Below are 13,866 nucleotides of genomic sequence, written 5' to 3'. Positions count from 1 at the left end.
AGGTACCTTTTTGGGTCAAATAAACAGACGGATCCTTTAGTCCCGGTCCGTGTTAAGACCCGGGACTAAAGGGCCTGCCCCTGAGGGCGCTCCGAGGCACCCACGTGGAGCACCTTTGGTCCCGGCTTGGAACAGGGCCGGGACTAAAGGTTAGGCCTTTAGTCCCGCCTCTTTGGTCCCGGTTGGTGAACCGGGACTAAAGCCCCTTACGGGCCGGGACTATAGGCCATGTCCCCACTAGTGGCGCACCACAGTGGTCGCCAATGTTCCTGCTAGTTCGAGCGACATGGCTACTAGCGGGGCGTGCAAAGCTAGCGGTGGCGGCGGGGATGGCAGATCTACGCAAGCTACTGCTGCATGCAGCGGGGCCGAGGACGGTGGGGCGGGTGAAGCGAGCCTTGCCATGACGTCCAGCTTGGCCGGAGATGTGCTCGTGGGCCTCCCCATGGGTATGGTGCTCGGTGGTGGTGGTCGTGGTAGTGTTGTGTCAGTGTGCAGATTGGCATTGGTAACCATGGGCATGACATCGGGTGAGCCGCTTGGTCGATGGCTTGGAGCTGACTCATCAGCGGTCGTCGGCAGTTTTGGAGTCGTGTCCCTCTCAGTCCACCGGGTTTGGCTAGGGACACAGGTGTGAGTTCCTCCTACGGTGGACGTGCCTACCCAGACTCAAGGACTGATGACGGGCTAGGAGTGAATGGAATGTCGCCACTCTTCCCAACCATGGTTGTGTGCATTGTGATATGTGTGGCATATGCTATCTAGCGATAGGGATGCCGGGGCAGTGGCTCCCAATGGCGGTTCACATGGCTGCTCTCCGGCGGGCATCATTCCTGTGGTGGTGACTCTCTTCTAGGGTTGTGTGGGAAACGGGATGTGCCGCGGTTGGTAGCTCGGATGTGCCCTCTATCTTGGAGGGGCAGCGTCCCCAGTGGCGGAGACAAGGGGTGCCAGCCAGGGCCCTGCCCCCCTAACATTAGTGATTTAAGCCTAGAATGAATAGTAATAGTTTTTTTGTGTGTTAAAATGATTTTTTTTATGGATTGGCCCTCCCTAACAAGGTTTAACTATACTTGACCCTCCTTATCCTAATTTTCTGGCTCCGCCACTGAGTGTCCCAATTTGGATAGGGATTCTAGCACTGCCACGTTACTCCTAGCGACCTCAAGGTGGCACGGGTGAGTTGCTGAGCGAAAGCTTTGCGCCTTGGCGCCGATGACGGCGACACCTGTGGGTGACACGTGTTCTTTTTGAAGACTTCGTTGTGGTTCTTCTCTCCATGTGAGGGCTTCGGATGAAGACCTTTGTCCAGTGTGGATTCGGCAACGTCAATGCTCTGGACCGTTTTCCCTCTTGGGGGCAGTGTCGTGGTGCTTAGGTTTTCTAGGTCGTAGCATGGGTGTCTCTAGTTTTTCCCGGTGATATTTGCTGGTAGAAGTCGCATGCGTTCTGCATGTGCTGATTATCTCAGGATCAGTTTGTAAGTGGGCTACCTCATCATATTGTGTTGTTCGTCTGTGTACTTGTTCGGTTCTTGCTTTTTATATAAAACGGGGCAAAAGCCTGTTTCAAGTTGCGCGCAGACGCATCCTAAGAGCCTCGGCTCAGCTCAGAGAGTTCATCCGGTAGACACGAAGTAGCAACAATGCGAACAATATAGATGAACCAAGGGTAGGAGTCACTATCACTACTAGTAGCCTCAGAGAGTACTCTGTCTATGACAGGGCAATTTGATGGCTGCCGATAAGTACCTTGTGTTGCCAAGGAAGTTTGGTGGCACCAGTACGGTGGGTACATGACATCCACAAGATGCCCGACCGATCACTTTTCCTCCTCGAAACAGGCTTTCGCCCCGCTTTATATATAAAGCATAAGTACCGGCATCCATACAACCACAACCCAACAAAGTGATAAACCAAAAGAGCACTAGGGCAACAGCAGAGTCACGCTCAAGGAAAGGAAAAAGAAAAACAAAAAAATGCCACCAAGGGGCAAGCTAAGCAACATGGGAGCGGGGGGAGATCCGCCGAGCGGACATCAGCAGCGCGTCCAGGTAGCCCTGAAGCCGGTTGATCACTCTTATACTACTTTGTGGAGGTAGCTAGTATAACAAGGCGACGAAGCCACTCCTCATGCAGCTCAATGGAGGTTAGTTTGTAAGTTGTAACGGTCAAAAGTAGTTTCAGTTCAAACCTTTCAATTGTCTGATGATAGTAAACATCAGTGCATACATATGTTCCTCACTTCAGTACTAAGCTCCTCACTTCGGTACAAAGCGCTGATGAAGCTGGCCCGGTCCGCACGAAGAGCGAAAGTTCTGTGGTAGAAGTCGTGGGTGGAAATTCAAGGCCCGCTGCAAATGCAAATTCTTTGTATGACTTACACTATAAAACATGTGTTGGATCTTACCAGGAAGCGTCTTCTTTCTGCACGTGGGAAAAAGAGACTATTGACAACATCTTATTGGACCGCCTTCTCGCGAGACAAGTGTGACGGCGATATGCCGCAAACTCAACAAGGAGGATGGGTGCCCCCATGGGATCGAGCTTCGTCATATGGTGCAGTAACAAGCGACAAGCCGACTTGGGACGGAAGGATGTGCGTGCGTTCTTCATCCTGGTCATGTCGGAGTTGTGAAAACACCACAATGAAATTGTATTTGATGGAGCTGCGTCTTCGCTATCGAACCTCATACAACAAGTAGAGATTAAGGGAAGAACGTGGCACCAACCAGGTATCCTTATGAGTCAGGTCGACGCCTTCTTCGAGGAATTGTCGAGGTGGGCTAGCGAGAGGGGTTAGAGCATCATAGCTAGGTAGAGTGGATATATAACGAAAAATGGTTTTTTCCCGCTTTATATTACAAAGCAACCAGGCGAAATATCGAAATATAGGTGCTGGGACGAAAACGACACAGTCACACCCCGCTAGGTAGACTGGATATATGGAGTTGATATTCATGTAATATGTAATCAGCAAAGTGAAGGGGCTCTTCACCCAATCTTTCTCTGTAAAATATAGTACGCACACTCGTGCTTATCCAAGAAAAGGAGCGACAACGCATCTCTAAATGAAAAAATGCAGGCCTAAACCAAATGTATGATGATACAACTGAACTACCAACGTTTTTCTTTTGTACGATCAAATCAATTATATATCCGACTTGTGATATTTTGCAGTGCCCAACCTGCGCTTCCTGGAATCACCTGCCGGTGTGGCAGGGTCGGGCCGGCAAAATCATAGGCCCTCTGCCAAACTCTAAGACGGGCCTACATCGTTAGAGAAAAAAATATTTATTTCACTTGTGGCGTTGAACCGAGTCATCATCTAGCTGCGTGAATAAATGGTATTTTCAGGTGTTCTCCTTAATTTCCTTAACACAATGTTTTAAGGTATTTTGGTGAAAACGCCTTAAAAATCAAAGATGTTTCCTCATTATGTGTAAATGATTGAGTATACTAAGGTGTTTTGGGATGGATGGAGCCACTTAACGAAAACTCCTTGAAGGACAACTCAATGAGGCATTTTGGAAAGAGTAAAATGCATCGGAGGTCCTAAAAGTATTTCAAATGTGTCAAGTAGGTCCTAAAATTTGAAATCGTTTACCACGGGTCCTATATGTGTATTTTACCCGTGGCTTTTAGGACCTAGTTGACACACTTGAAATACTTTTAGGACCTGAAGTGAACGATTTACACACATTTAGGATCCGGAGTGAATAGTTTCAAACTTCTAGGACCTACTTGACACACTTAGAATACTTTTAGGACCTTCAATTTATTTTACTCTTTTGGAAAATATATGCACCAATGGTAGAAAGCCTATGGCTGGGTAACTTATATGGTGATAGAGAGTAGCCACGAGGCAAAATTGACAAAAATGACCCCCCGGCGAAAGAACTCACGAAGTGAACCCTAACGAGAAATATTTCACTCGTCTGACCCTTTTGTGTGGCGCCCGACACCTAGGCGCCACACTACACTGTGTGACGCCCAAGCCGTTGGCGCCACACGCCCCGACCACCTGGCAGAGAGGGCCCACCCCCCAGGCAGTGTGACGCCTAAGCCTCAGGCGTCACACATTGTAATGTGTGGCGCCAAACGCTTAGACGCCACACATTGACTTATATAGCCACGGGCCAACCCCCCTCCCCCTCCCCCTCCTCATTCCCCATTCAAACCGGCGGCGGCTGGCTTATCTCCAAGTCCGAATCCCCTCCCCCACCCCCTTCAGATCTGATGATTTCTTCCGTGGATTGATCCCCCAAGCTTGGCTACGAGGTAATCTCTTTCGTTTCCCATCTCTCTATCCAAATGGAATTGGTTTTTCTTTGAAGATGAGTAGATGAGTAGATTCATATGAGTAGATTCATATGATTACATTCATATGAGTAGTTAGGATATGAGTAGATTCATATGATTACATTCATATGAGTAATTAGGATATGAGTAGATTCATATGAGTAGTTAGTATGAGTAGTTAGGATATGAGTAGATTCATATGAGTAGTTAGGATATGAGTAATATGTAGATGAGTGGATTAGTAGATGAGTAGATTCATATGAGTATTTTTTTGAATATGAGTACATTCATAAGTATTTTTTTTATGATATGTAGGCTGGTGTGGCTTTTGAATGATGTTTATGACGTTGAACACCAGACCTATTTGATGTCGGAGAAGAAAATGGTAAGTAGATCATATGTTAAAAAATCATGTATTTAATAAAATGAAAATGTAATGATATCACTCACTCCTATCTGTTTGCAGGAGCTTATGCCCTTGAAGATCCGGTCTCATGGGGCATCGACTGTAATGCAGTACGATGAGCGGTACACACCATACATCGAGATGAGATGACTCCTTCCATTCATTCAGCTTGTGAGTCGGTCAACGCCCAATCTGAACGCTGCGGCGATTACTGCACTTATTGATCGGTGGAGGCCGGAGACCCATAGTTTTCACCTCCGGATCGGAGAGATGACAATGACTCTTCAAGATGTTTCCATGATCACCGCACTTCCGATAGAGGGGAAGCATCTTTGTATGAGCACTGATTCCGAGGGATGGCGGCAACAAATGGAGGCCCTTATTGGTATGTCGCCTCCAGAGCCGGAGGTAGAAGATGGACGAAAGAAAGATAGAGTCCCAGCCGGCGCTCCTTTCACTTGGATTGCCGCCAACTTTGTTCATTGTCCTCAGGACGCAAATGACGAGGTGATCCAGACGTATGCTCGCGTGTACATGTGGTATGTCATCTCTAGGACTATCTTCGCTGACGGCACTGGCAAGAATGCTCCATGGATGTGGCTGAAGGCATTGACTGTTTTCGACAACAAGTTCAGTTGGGGCTCGGCCGCACTGGCTTACTTGTATCGGCAGGTAATAAATTGTTAATAGTAAGTACTCTTTGTTATACTTTTCTGCTAAACTGATGCATGTTTGTTGTTACTTGTAGTTGGACGATGCTTGTCGCAGGTCCACAAAGGACGGTGGAGTTGGTGGTTGTATGCTCCTACTTTCGATATGGAGCTGGGAACGCCTTCCTGTTGGACGCCCTAAAACCGCAAAGTGGAATACCTGGGATGACCACGGGCTTACAAGTGGGATGTGGTATCGGAGGTGGCAAGCGAAGTGAATCTATTGTACAAGCAATACACCAACGAGATGGATTCTCTTACCGCCAGAAGGTAAGATGGTTTCAGAGTTGACTCCCAGCTTTTGTTGTGAGTAAAATGAATTGTGACTTTTATGTTATGTTGTAGGTGGAATGGCAGCCATATGGTGTCGAGCCAAACTTTGGTGATGCACACACGTTCCAACTCAATCCAATATGCGTGCAGGAAAAACATCTTTGGCTAATGCGTTGTCCCCTTATATGCAATTGGGCGGTTGAGTTTCATCTCCCGCATCGTGTGATGCATCAATTTGGGTTGTTTCAGACACACCCGCCGGAGTGGGTGGACACCGACACACAGCTTCACAGGTAACAAAATCATGCACAATAAAGAACTGCTGATGGGTTTTGTTTTTAGTGTTGAGCGAGCTACTGATGGGTTTTGTAAAAAGCAGGTTGGATAGGAGGAGGCAGCGAAAGATCAAGGATTGGCATAAGCATCATAAGAACTATGTCATCATTTTCGAGCAAAGTGTGTAGGCAGCTACGAGTACGCAAGGAACCTAGCACCGCGAGCATTGTCCGCTTGCGTTCAACAACTACGTAAGATGGTTCCAGGAGAGTACTCGTGTCGAGATTTGTCCATCGGTTTACGAGGAGGACATATTGGAAGAACCCACTGAGTACGATGCACTTGCCCATGGCGAATACAACAAGCTAATTCGCGAAGGGTACCAAACTTCCTTCGCCCCTGTCCTGAACTTTATTGTAAGTGTGCTCATCTATGTTAAGTATGAACGCTAGTACACATATTCACTTCCCTTACATGTCATTGTCTTGTGATCATAGCGCAAAGAGGTCAAGAAACAAGCTGACGAGTCCGAAGCTATTCTAGACAAGACACCTGGAGGAAAAAAGGGAGAATCTGCACTTCGTATTTTCATAAAGGTGTTGTGTCATTATTAAGATTTTGCCGACGAATGCAACATACAGTACCTTATATATGTCATTTATATTTGAATCTAACAGGAACATGGCAAGAAGTTGCGGCGCCTATCCAACATTTTAGGTTGTCGTGACCCTGAATATGTTTCACCTTCGAGATCCGGTTCATCCCAAAGAAATACTCTAGACGATTCAACTTCTTTGGGAGCTCGTATGGACGATGGTGACATTACCTCGACAGCTCATACCCAAAGAAATACTCTAGAGGATGATGTTGACACTCCAGAGGTATGACATAGCCATCATACATTGTGCACTTTCAACCTTCATATGTATGACGATATCATTTTCGCATCATAGGTTGCGGACGAAATGACGTTGAAGGCTTTCCAACACTCCGCTTACATGTTGAAGCCTAGGAAGGAATTTAGGCGGTACGCACGGATGATTATGCGCACAAAGGAAAGAACCCAGTCGCCGGGGGCTCTCGTTTGTCAAGGATGAGAAGCATGGACGATGAGCATGGCGATGAGTTGGATGAACCGGAGCAATTTGTAGTTGCGAGAAGAAAGAAGCTAGCTTCTAAGAGGGGACGAGGCCCCAAGATGTGAACCGGAGCCATTTGGAGTTGTGAAGCATTTGCACTTGTGGGTGTTGCACTTGTGTTGTGAACTATAAAAGGAGGCATTGGACTGCCTTCCTCCGTCATCCAGCCTCACTTGAGAACACTACCACCGCTTTAGTCAATATGAGTTTGCCTTGCTCGGATCAAAGCATCAGGCCTAAGAAAATGAAGAGTGCGAGTTTGCCTCGGGGGGTGGAAGCAGTTCGATGTTGGTGCGGTGATCACTCCAAGCTGAAGGAGGTGACGGATTTTTCAGATTGGTTGGGCATGAAGTTTTTCATGTGCGCCAATTATGAATCTGATCCACCCGAATCTATTTCTGCGTACATCAGGCCTCTGGTATGCTCAAGTCATCCAGATTATTGTTTACTTGAATCTGATCCATCCGGTAGTCTCCTCCTCCTCTCTACACGTACTATCGTTGGATTGACACGGAAATGCCGGACTGGGCGGTGACCGAGATTCGTGAAAGAGGTCGCCGTGCATGGGCTAGCTTGGACTTGGAAGAGCGCCGCGAGAAGGCTGAAGCAGAGGAAAAAGCAGCGCAGAAGAAAGAGTGGGAAGAGTACTGTGTGGAGCAGAGGGCTTTTCTTGATGAGATGATAAGGAAAAACCAAGAAGAGAAACTTCGGCTGGAGGAGGTTTACAGACAGCGGGAACAGGCCCGTGAACTGAGAGGGAGAGAAAGAGAGAAAGGGCTCGTGCGGCCAAGGCAGCAGAAGAAGCCAGTGATGGAAAAGGAAAATATCCACGTTGGACTCAGTAGATTTCAGCAAGTTGTATGAGCAAGTTGTATCTTAATTTCAGCAAGTTGTATCAACACGTTGTATCTTAATTTCAGCAAGTTGTATCAGCACGTTGTATCTTAATTTCGGCAAGGTGTACCTTACTTTGTTTGTAATCTAAAGTTCTTGGTACTATTTGTGTTATCCAACCTAGACCTTCTTTACTAGCACGAATCTCATACATAACCAACACACGAATCTCATACATATCCATGGCACCTAGACCTTCTTTACTAGCACGTTCTAATCTCACACATATCTCGTACATAACCAACTTTTTTTTACTTTACAAATAACCCTTGTTAAAGAGAGTAGCCAAGCTTTTTTTACTTCAAAAATAATTCTTGTTAAAGAGAGTAGCCAAGTTCTCTGTTAGCCTCTGTTTCACTTGTGTGGCGCCTAAGACCCAGGCGCCACACATGTGAAGTGTGGTGCCTGAGCGTTAGGCGCCACACATGTGAAACAGAGGCTAACAGAAAGTCCACACATGTGAAACAGAGACTAACAGAAAGTCCAGTTCAGATGCCACTAAGTTTTCACATGTGTGGCGCCTAAGGCTCAGGCGCCACATATGTGAAAACCTACTAGCATCTGAAGTGGACTTTCTGTTAGCCTCTGTTTCACATGTGTGGCGCCTAAGGCTCAGGCTCCACACGTGTGCAACGCCCAAGGCTTAGCCGCCACACATTCTGGCATGCTGAAAACTGCAGCATATAGTAGAGGAGGAGTTCAAATATACATCACATGATAGTGGAGTTGAAACAGACAACACAATAATACTAGAGTTAAAACATACAACACAAATATAGTGGAGTTCAAACATACATAGGGTTCTTAAAGTACGTATGTCCAAAAGTGCATACATAGTGGAGTTTCATAGTAAGAAAGCGTGCAAGCGAACAAGGTTCAACAACACATAGGGTTCAACAACACATAGGGTTCAAAGAAGAAAGCGCGCATGAGAATAGAAACATCCGGCTCTATTGGGTCGAGCAAGGCCCCTTTCCCTTCTTCTTCTTGCTCTCTTCTTCCTCTTCCTCTTCCCTTTTGCGCATTTTTGAAGCCTCTTCCATCACCCTCTCCGTGAAGCGTTGATGCTCCCGCTCTCTCTTTGTTGCGCCCTCTGCCCATCACCTTCTTAAAGTTAGCTTCCCATTCTTTTTTATGTTTCTCTATCGTCTTCCCGTCCTTCTCCTTCATCCTAGCCTCATATCTCCAGTGCGCAAGGTCTATTTGCAACTCCTCCTCCATCCTTGCCTTATACTCCTCTTCCTTCTTCTTCCGCGCTTCGGCTGCATCCTCCTCTCTCAACTTCTTTGCAGCCCTCTCCATCAACCACTGCTCTTCACTGGCTGCATCCTTCTCCTCCCCCCACTCCGCTTTTGCCTTGTTGGGTTGAGAAGCCGCCATACCTACAAAACAGGTATCAAAGCTCAGAGTTAGTAAAATAACATACAAAGGAGCATGAAAGACAACATGATAAAGATAAGTCAAATATGTGACATACGGAAATGGTCCTCGTAGGTATCCACGCATACCAATCCTACTAAGTCCACCACCTATCCCACCCCTGCCTCTAGCACCACCACAACCTATCCCACCCCTGCCTCTAGCACCACCCCTGCCTCTAGCACCACCACCACCACGTCCTCGAGTAAGCCCAAGTCGGCTAGTAACATGTTGAGTAGGAACTTGTTGGCTTGTGCTTGCTTGACCCGTCCCTTGTTGGCTTGAAGTTGGTTGGCTATGACCATGTTGGCTAGGACTTTGTTGGCTTGACCTAGAATCATTGTTTTTGGACTTCTTCTTTGGCTTCGTACACCTTCTTGTGTTGTGCCCTGTTACACCGCACTCTCCACAATGTGATCTCTCAGTAGGCTCTTGGAATTGGTTGTTCCCCATTTCTCTGCCACCACCATGGCCCCATCCATCCATGTCTCCTCTAAAACGCTTTGTGTTTCGTCTTCCCCGTTTCACAACCTTCCACTCTGGGTCGGGCCATAGTTGTACTCCATGATACTCCGGCCATTGTGATTGGTCAAAGTATGGTTCAAATCTAGGAGCCCATGTATGCTTCGTGGTCATGATCGAGAACTCGGACTCCCTCACGGTTAGTGGATGGTTGACGTCCACATTCCTAGTGTGAGCTGCCGTGTACAAATGCGAGCATGCGAGATGAAGCAACCTTGGCCTCCCACAAGAGCAATCACACAACGATAAAGATACCTTGAACGCCCTGTTTCCGTGTTGCTAGCCATCGTTTATCGTTCCTCCAGGCTCATTCACTTGGTATGTCCAATCCTCGTTGTTGTACAGCGTAGCCGTTTGGGGGTCAGCCTTCCGTGATTGAAATACCATCCATTTGTCAACCTTTGGTGGAAACTGGTACTTGCACTTTTTCTTGTTCTCTCCCGCAATCTGATCATCCGTTTCTTGCGAGTACTTTAGAAAGTATGCTCTCAACTTGTCGAATGCGTATTGAACTATTGCCGTCACCGGCAACGCACGACACCCTTCAGCACCCGGTTGAAGCATTCTGCCATGTTACTTGTCATTTGACCATATCTTCGGCCATCTTCATCATAAGCTCGTGCCACTTGGGCCGAAGTTGAATGTGCCTGCTGAGAAACTCAAACCCACCTGCATCAAGTTTTTTGTTTGCAAGCAAAGCATTGTACAATATTGCAAATCGTTTGTCCGAAAATGCTTGACAACAATCTTGAAGATCATCCGCCAACTCCTTGCTACCACAGGCCCGGTAGAAGTTTGCACAGAAATGCCTCATGCACCATCGATGATGCAAAGGAGCATGGCAGGGAATGACAATGTCAACCGCGTTAAGTATGCCTTGATGGCGATCCGATATGACACATATTTCCCTTTCAAACGGTAATACTTTGGTTCTCAAAATATGCAAGAACCATTCCCAGTTAACATTGTTCTCTGCCTCAACCAAAGCAAAAGCCAAAGGCATCAACCGGTTATTAGCATCACTTGGTATTGCAACCAACAAAGCGCCCTTGAATTGTCCGGTCAAAAACGTGCCATCGATGGAGATGACAGGACGACATTGCTGAAAAGCCCTCACACATTGCTCAAATGCCCAAAATGCACGGCCAAATACGCGGACCCTATTTCCATTGAGAATCCTTGTTTTCTCCCCATACGGCTCGACCACATGAACCATGCCCGGGTTAGTGGCGGCAATAGCTCCCAACAACCTAGGTAGTCGGTTGTATGCTTGCTCCCAATCACCATACAACATCTTGAATGCGGCTTGCTTTGCTTTACATGCCTCACAAGGTCTTGTACGCTTTTTATGCTCATTGTAGGAAGAGAGGAGATGGAGTTGGAAAGCCTATAAGCGATGAACTCGGAGGTGAGTTGTCTATGGCTTTGCGACGAAAGGGCACCATCAACCCTCTTGCCTCGACACGTGTGAGGCATACAACTGACAATGTTCCATCCTGGCCCTCCTTTCCATGGTCTTGCATGGACAATCCAAGGACACCCTCTATCCTCACATGCAACCGTGTAACACAGCTTCATGTTTGAATGAACAACTTTGTGTGGCCTATAATGCGTAACAGAATATTCATCCAACCACATCTTCAGTTTAAGGAATGTTTGGAACTTTGACCCCGGCAAAATAATATTCTTCCCATATTTGTCCCAATGAGAAGGTGGCCTAACTCCAAACAATATGCCTTCGCCTCCGTCAACCACGGCTTCATCTGCAAGGCTAAGATCCTCGAACAATGGTGTCCGGTGATCCCGCTTTATGACCTTCGTGAAAGCTTCAGCCTCCTTTGCCGTGAACCCTTCCTCATCAACTTCTTCATCGGGACCCTCATCGTCAGACTCAGATGCATAGCCACGTGAGTATGGAATAGAATGGTCCATTGTCTCTTGCAAATTATATTTGTCCAAATCACCAAGATTGTTGTCATGAAGAACAATACCATCATTCTCATCATCATCGTGCTCATCATTAGCCTCTAGCAATGGTTCATGTTGGACACAAGAAAGAGGTTCAATGTTGGCCTCTTCATTGATGGGTGGAGGACTAGCATCAACAATCGGAGAGGCAACCCGGTTCAAATCCAACTGCAAGTTAGGAACATTTGTTTTGATGGCATATAACTCTAGAGCCTTGTCTAGTGATTCGGCCACCGTATCCTTGTATGCAAGCCAACGTTGCTCGGAGTTGACACGCATGGTCTTCCAACGAATGTGCATTCCGAATCCCACATTATGCCTACCATCAAATTCAACTACATCACTAGGGTCCATCCAATTCAAATCCTTTCAGACTTGTTCCAACAATTCAGCATAGCTAGGACACAAATCGAACACCATGTCAAGCTCATCCGGGTCCGGATCAATATTGCCTTTTAAAAAGGCATGCTTGTCCACGTGATGAACATAACCAACAAAACATACAATATTTTTATAAGCAATCATACAACTACAATATCTACTTACTAAAAATAAACCCTATTCCTAACTTCCAAACATCCATAACACTAACCCTATCATAACCCTAACACAACCAAACATCCATAACCCTAACCCTAACCCTAGCCTAACCCTAAAACAACCATAATGCAAACATCCAAACAACCCTAATCCTAACCCCATCATACCCCTTATCCTAACATACAACCAAATACAACAATATCATATACATCCCACATTTCATGAAAAACTAGGGTTTCCTCAAATTTGCAACAAAATGACCACAAGAGATTCTTGTTTGGATGAGAATGAGGGGATAGGTGGGGATTACCTTAGGGGAGTGATTGGACAACAAATGTCCACTCCAAACCTTCAGATTTGGTGATTTGGAGAAGGATTTGAAGAAGGGCCGAAATGAACACAGTGTGGGAGAGGGGGATGGGGGAGGGGAATGAGGAGGGGGTGGGGGTGGGGGAGGGGGGCTGGCCCGTGGCTGTATAAGTCAATGTGTGGCGCCTAAGCGTCCGGCGCCACACATTACAATGTGCGACGCCTGAGGCTTCGGCGTCACACTGCCTGGGGGTGGGCCCTCTCTGGCAGGTGGTCGGGGCGTGTGGCGCCGACGGCTTAGGCGTCACACAGTGTAGTGTGGCGCCTAGGTGTCGGGTGCCACACAAAAGGGTCAGACGAGTGAAATATTTCGTGTTAGGGTTCACTTCGTGAGTTATTTCGTCTGAGGGGTCATTTTTGTCAATTTGGGGCATTATAGCCACAATCACAAAGTTTCAATTGTCTACTTGGTTGTTGTAACCTTTTTCGGGCGAGAGGTTAGTCGTTCGAATCCTGAGAGGGATGAATTAGAACACATAACTTTTTCCCAAGCTTCCGACATGGGTCCATGGGCTTTTTTTTCTTGTGAAGTCGCCATGATTGACGGGCCTAGGTGTCGCTTTTTACCATGGGCTGGCAACAAAATTTGGGGGCCATGCAAACTTTGGGCCTTGTGCGGCCACACATGCTGCACATGCCTCCGCCGTGGCCTGCGGTGTAGTATTTTCCTACTCAACCATGGCCTCCGACTACGACGATATTGGGGACAAGAAGATGGCAGAAGACACATTCCTCGTCAACTGGCTCCAGAGGTTTTCGGAGTACAATATCCGCCCCTTCAACATATCCGGGTTGAACTTCGGCGGTCACTATGTGTCGTAGATTGCAACCATCATGTCAAGCCACAATCTCAACAACAGTACAAGAACTTCCATAAACCTATGGGGTATCCTGGTACGCATCATTAATGGATTAGCTATACTTAATAGTAGTTGTTACATATTTTTAGTTCATTTTTCTTAAGTAAAGTGAGTGTGTCATCCCTGTTCTGGCTAATTATATATAGGTCCACAATCTGTACCTTGATGACAATATGAATCGTAAGGGGG

At 46.8% G+C, this 13,866-nt stretch overlaps 1 pseudogene; it reads left to right on the top strand.

Annotated features, from left to right (window-relative positions):
* The first annotated feature begins 286 nt into the window (after positions 1–286).
* Positions 287–5,394, top strand: LOC123396897 (annotated as a pseudogene).
* Positions 5,395–13,866: the final 8,472 nt, after the last annotated feature.

Source organism: Hordeum vulgare, chromosome 5H (genome assembly GCF_904849725.1).
Source record: "Hordeum vulgare subsp. vulgare chromosome 5H, MorexV3_pseudomolecules_assembly, whole genome shotgun sequence".
Lineage (NCBI taxonomy): Eukaryota > Viridiplantae > Streptophyta > Magnoliopsida > Poales > Poaceae > Hordeum > Hordeum vulgare.
Note: the sequence above shows the minus strand (reverse complement) of the source record. Positions and strands in the feature narration are given on the sequence as shown.